Raw genomic sequence first — 5,996 nt, 5'->3', positions numbered from 1 at the left:
GTTACTGTAATTCAGTGAAGACTTGGCAACTCATCAAAGCTGGCATTTTCCCTTTGTCTAATGCAGTGAAGTAATAAAAAGCAACCACTGAAGACAGCGAGGCAGCAAGGGAAATTCAACATTTTCCTTGTAACCATGACTCAGATTCACAGCCCTGAAGAGCACTTTCCCCGAAGTAACGCCTGTGCCACCACCAGTTAGCTCTCTGCCACGTCTGTCCACACATACCAGGATGACTCTTTTGTGAGAAGCTGTCGGGGAAGCAGCAGTAGTTGGAGGCTTCAGAAGTGGTGTGCTCTCGTCTGCATCTGACTATTGCCTGTTAATTGTTCGTAGAGCACAAGAGGTGTATTTGATGCTAGACAAACAGGATGTAAGACAAATCTCGTTCTCCAATAAGCTTTTCATGAATACAGATTATGCGGATGCCAACAGGCAAGGCAGGATCAGGCACGATGGAGGGAGCCGACCGTGTCGCGGAGGAGGATGGTGATGGAAAGAAAGACAAAAGGTGTGAGCCATTTAGAGGAATTGGAAGGAGATGATTTGTTGAAGGGAAGAGAAATTGTTTTCCAGCCATGGGAAAGCAAAACAGAAAAAGGCTGCAGAGATATCAGAAGTACCAGAGATTAAAGAGCAGACATAGCAGCTTGAGGCTCAGAATCATCACTGCTCCAGCTCTTGCCACCAGATCTTGCTTGTGCAATCAATCTGTAAAGAGTTGGGAGTACTCCAAGAGATACAATAGATGGGATTGCCATGTGTTGACTTCTTGTAACATGCACTGATATCCTGGATGCATGGAATGAAAGAATAAGCTGGAACTTTGGAGGTACAGGCATGCCAGCATCTACTCTAGGCTGCCCATGCAGAGCTGTATGGTATACCTGAGGCCACTTTGTCTCATAGCAGTGTTGATCAGACCCTGCGTCATCATCCTCACAGGAAACATAGCCCACAATCCAGCCCGCTCAGCTGCTGTGGCTGCAAACTGTAAGCAGAAGAGCAGCTGACAAAAAGGCATCTTTTTAAATCAATAGGCAACCCAATGTCTTTTTGATTCACAGTGCCCTCATTCAATATCCTGCTGGAACAAAGGTAAGTTTTCATTTGATGGTGTACCTAGTTGGATGCCTTTTTGAAACCCTGTGCTGACCACATCAGATCTTGCAATTCCTCTCTTCCTTGCCAGGATGCACTTACACATTGGCTGCCTTATAGTAGTTGAGGTGGCACTTTTATTTTAAGCACTTCTTTTCATTGGTTTCTGCAACCTTCTGAAACTAGTTGGTGTTTTTTTCCCCCTGGGCTGAAATTTCTCACGCTCATGCTCAGCCCCAGGTGATGAAAGTTTGACGATAATCTGCTGTTGCTGGTGTCTCAACTCAGCGAAGTGGTGATTTGGGGCTGGAACAACTGGACCACCCTGATAAACTGATTGGAGGAGGCATGGCACAAATTGCGCCTCCTCATTTACTGTGCGCATTCTAATTTGTGGATTCCTGGGTGTCTCTTCATCTCTGCTCAGCTCCCAGCAGTGCCCACAGCCCTGAGCATCCTCCCCGCTACCTGCTGATCTCACAAACATGAGGTCTTGGTATAGGCCTTACCTCTGCGGGTTACTTCATTTAAGAGACATTAGCAAAGTTGTTGATATTAATCAGAAGCACAATCAAAGAAAGCCCACAAGCTTAAGAAGCCAAATCACTGCAGGATCACACTGCTTTTCATTTATATTTTCTTTTGGCACACTGCTTTTCATTTATATTTTTCCTTTGGCAAAAACTTTGGCAAATCCCATAGGACAAACAGGCTTATTTATAGGCCATCACCCAGTGTGGTTTCCAGGGCTAGCTTGATTTCTGCAAAAGATGTCCATCCAGCTGGCTACTGCTGGGTGAGGTGGCCATCCAACTCATAGAGCGTGAGCTGCCTCTGTGTAGATTCTTATGGTTCTCCTGCACTCCTTCATTTCTCTTTTGCAGGCTGCCTTCATCCCACCTTTTGCAGACCCCTACATCTGCCAGTGCCAGTAGATCCCATCAGACAACACTTCCCCTCCCTGTAGCTAAGCCTTTGGCAACATGATCCCTGCTGTTGGTACTTCATGTCTGTACCCCAACGGTAGCTCAAGATCAGTCAAGGGTGATATCTGAGCCCACACCCTACCTTACATGGCCCCTGTGTGCCCTGCAGCAGTTCTGGAGAGCTCCATGAAAGGCAAGACTGGGCAGCAGAGGACTTTTTATCTCATTTCAGTCTGTGAAGAGTCCAACTGAGCACATACCTCAACCCAAATGTCTGAAAAGAAAGGGAGGAAGAGATAACGGAGAACACGAACCCCTTTAAAGTCATGGAACAATCTGAAAGCATCTGGGATTAGCCAAATGCTATGGGGACATGGTGGAGAAAAGTATCCAAAACAGGGCTAAGGTTAGGAGTAGCTCAGAGCACATCCATGGTTCCATGGTCGCAATTGGCACTGAAGAACCATGAGGCAGAATGGCTTTCCAAAGGTCATACTGTTACCTTCGAATCAAAAGCAATATTCAGCTTTCAGGTCTGGTGGTGAGAGGGAGAGCTAGGGACAGCTGAGGCCCCATCCTGGCCTGCCATTGGAGGCCAGACGGTTCATCTGGGGAAGGGGGGAATAAAACACCTTCAGTGTCAGCCATAAGGCTGGCTTTCCGTTTATAGCAGCCCTGATGGCGGAGCGAGAAGCATGCAAAGAGAGCCTGGTTAGAGGGACGAGGGGGGTGGAACACTAGCCCGCAAAGTCAATAGTAATTCAATACCCTCCTGACATTTTTGGTTGGCAGAAGGATGGATATTTAAATCATAACCTTCTCTCTCCTTTAACTTCCATCCCAAACTAAATAAATAAATAAGTAAATAAATAAATAAATAACCCCAGCGGCTCCTGTTTTGGCCTGCCAAGAACTCAGAGCATTTGCAGTGCGCTGGCAGGGCTGCACTTCAGTCACCGTCAGCTGAGCCTTTTCCTTGACATTGCAAATGCTCGCTCCCCTTCAGCTTTTGGAGAGGCATGGAGGACCAGGTGCCAGCAGAACTGGCCCTGGATTTGGCTGGGACCTGAGCATGTGTCCCCCAGTTGCTGTGCAACCAGAGGCTCAAGGCATGGCGCAGCAGCGCATACGTGCTGATTTGCCCATGCAACAGCCAGCTTTTGCCAGGCTCGCTGACCTCTGGCACAGCACGCACCAGCCCCAGCTGGGCCTGTGGGGGAAAGCAGGGGGGAGAGGGTAATGTTTGGAAAGAAATGGAGGAAGATGGGGAGAAAGGGAAAGAAGCTTTGGTTTCCGTTTGCACCCTCTGTCCATGTGTCCAAATCCACAGGGCAATGAATCCAGCAAAAACACATAACACTCAGTGCATCTGGATAAATGACGTTACAAGTTCTTAGACCTATTTAAATCACTTTCTAGCTGCCTAACTCTGGCTTTTGGAGGCAGTTTTGAGATGAGGCAGTTTGAAAAGCTTGGTTTCATTTGTTAGCAAGTCCTCCAGTTCATACCCAGTGGAGAGAAGGGACTAGCAAAATTTAGGAAGGCTATAACAGAAGATAGTAGAGACATTGGCCTGCTAGCAGATTTCCACCCTTCTTTTGTAAACCCATAAATCTGTAATGATGCTGATTGTTTTTAATCTTCCTGAAAATGCTACTCCTGCTTTTTTTTGCATCTTTTTGCAGTTCCTCCAAGTACATTCTTTTTTAAAGGAAATCTAGTCTGAACTGAAGAAGGTCTCACTCCATGGCCATGCAGCAAGGAATTCTGGCAGCAGCCAACATAGTGATGAAGGATTTGGGACCCAAGGCCAGCTCAGTGCTTTAAAGGAGGAAGAATACATCAGAGGCATCTAAAACAGCTTGAGATGACCTGCTTCAAGGCAGGAGTTGGAATGCCATCCTTCCCATGGGAACGCAGGAGACACGAGCAGTGGCACCACTCAGACTGTCTAGAGGCCGGATTGCTTCTTTGAGTTTTCTGCCCCCATAAACCAAGTTGAGTGAACGTTGCCCAAACACCCCAGTAGGTTGCTTCTTACAAGTCATCCTCATGATGTTCTCCAGGCATTTCTCCCCAGCATAAACTTACCATTTGGCCTAAGTAAGATTAAATAAGTTTGAAACCCTAAATAAAATTAAATAAGTTTGAAACCCTCAGGCCTCTGATCCTTCTCAGCCCTGGCTACACTGTGTATCAATAGATGCTGGCATTTGAACTCCCTTTTCTTCAGAGTCTCATCGGCAGAGAAGAGAGGTCCTCATGCCTTGTGTGGGTCCATAGTGGCATTCTGAATTTGATATTTTCAAAGTTATTCTCATGTGAACACACTGCTGGAGGAGGAAGCGAGACAAAATCAATTGTACAGATCAATACGTGTACTGATGTGTTTCCTGGTGACAGGCCAGATGGCCAATTGACGGTAAACAAAGTCTGAGCAAAGTCTGGACACAGCAAGAGGTTCCAGATAGGAACCAGAAGTTTAGAGCTCATCAGAGCCATCTCCACGCACGCATTACAGGCACCAAACACTAATAAATGATTAACAGAGCTGTTGTGCATTAGCCTCAAGCTTTTGGATCTCTCCCACTGTTTCTGGATAAAATTAAAAAAAAAAGATGAGAGAGATTTCTCTTGCTTTTGGAGAAATTAATTAGATCTTCAGCTCTTTACAATACTAAGAGCCCTTTTTCCCAGTCCCCAAATTCTTCAGACTGCAGATCAGTCCATTCATTTGAAGACTGCTCAAAGAGTTCCTTCCCTTCAGAGTCTATCCAAAGTATTAAGCATCCAGCTCTTCCCTGAGGCTCCACAGACACAGTAAGTCCTTTCCTCCTTTTGTATACTAAATGATCTTTTATCTTCAAATTTTTCAGCTCTTCAGAATATATGAAAGGGAGATGAAGCCTGGACATAGAAGCTACTTCTTATAATAAAGAGCTGATATAAGGAAATTACTTGGACTTATTGCCTCCCTCAGACTCCACTCCTGCTTTTCCACTTTCTCTTCACTTTCTGTATATTTCAGCTGCTAATAATCTGAACATTCATCTGCTTCTTCTGCCTCTTGGTCCATTTTCCCTGTGTTCAAATATATTTGTACTGTCTTGGGTGCTGCATGTTCTTTTCCATGGGGCAGTCACACTGTGAGGCCTGTAACAGACTGAAGGGAAAAAAGGTTTACCTCTTGGAGAGCCTCCATCTGCTTTGTCAAGAGCAGCTCTAGCTTTCAATAATGGCCTGAAATTGGTGGGACTCTGATATCCAACTATGTCCAGATATAGCTGTGAGAATCATTCTTTGTGTTTTTTTGGCTCAAAGCTTGCTTCCTGAGGTATTTCTTGTGATAAGACTAACTGATTTATTGAGGAGGTAAGTGATGGGTGCTACCATGTGACAATCAACATCACTTTGTGGACATTTGAAAGCACCTTTCTTCAGAGCTGTTTGCCTCTGTAAGAGAGTGCTCAGGAGTATTTACTGGCAGAAGATCTGGCCTGTGACTAAATAGCTCCAGCTTGGTATGGGAAAATTGGGGAATTATACCATTGTGTCCTGTGAAAAACAGGATGCAGGTGGGCATCCGTGCTCTCTCTCATCTGCTGGCAAGGCCTGAAAGATGGGAATAAAGGAGTTTCTGCTGAGATCCCAGAGCCAGAAGCTGCCACTCCAAGGAGAGCTGACTCAACCACTTTGGATTTGAGCTGTCACTCCAAAGAGAGCTGACTCAACCACTTTTGACTTATAAATAAGTTGGTACCACCATTGAAAAGTCGTTGTTGTCAATGAAACAACAACGTCCGATGGCCCACCACTACTGAAGATCAATGACTGAACTACAAACCACGCTGGATCCATGGTAGTGACTATCTCCCTCTTGCTTCCTACAAAGACTCCTTGCTTCTATTTCCTATCTTTTCTATCGCCCTCCTTCCCTTTCTCATTACCCTAATTCATAATAGTGTCCAT

Source organism: Meleagris gallopavo, chromosome 2, assembly GCF_000146605.3.
Source record: "Meleagris gallopavo isolate NT-WF06-2002-E0010 breed Aviagen turkey brand Nicholas breeding stock chromosome 2, Turkey_5.1, whole genome shotgun sequence".
Taxonomy (NCBI): Eukaryota; Metazoa; Chordata; class Aves; order Galliformes; family Phasianidae; genus Meleagris; species Meleagris gallopavo.
This window is presented reverse-complemented; position numbering follows the sequence as displayed.